This window comes from Morus notabilis, unplaced genomic scaffold (assembly GCF_000414095.1).
Source record: "Morus notabilis unplaced genomic scaffold, ASM41409v2 Scaffold929, whole genome shotgun sequence".
Taxonomy (NCBI): Eukaryota; Viridiplantae; Streptophyta; class Magnoliopsida; order Rosales; family Moraceae; genus Morus; species Morus notabilis.
The window spans coordinates 91549-91887 of NW_010356876.1; positions in this window are offsets into that span (position 1 = coordinate 91549).

Sequence of the window (339 nt, forward strand, 5' to 3'; positions counted from 1 at the left end):
TACAATGTTTATTAATACCCAAAAAGTCTAAAAAATATGAAAAATTGTATGTTCTCTAATTTTTTACAATGGTCTATTCTTGGTCTGTTCTTGGTCTGTTCTGGTCGGTTCTTGCTAGGTTGGTCGGTTCTGGTCTGTTATCTATATTATTGTGTTCTGGTCGCCAGTGCCACCCCGCGCGCGCGCCCGTGCCACCCCGCGAGCGTATCCTTCTCATCCATATATATGCCAATTAAATTACAATCTGTATGCCACACCCAACAACTTTCAGTCTCATCCCATTTTCCTCCAATGTCAAAAAAAATCCTCCACTGAGCCATTATTTAGATTTTAAAACTG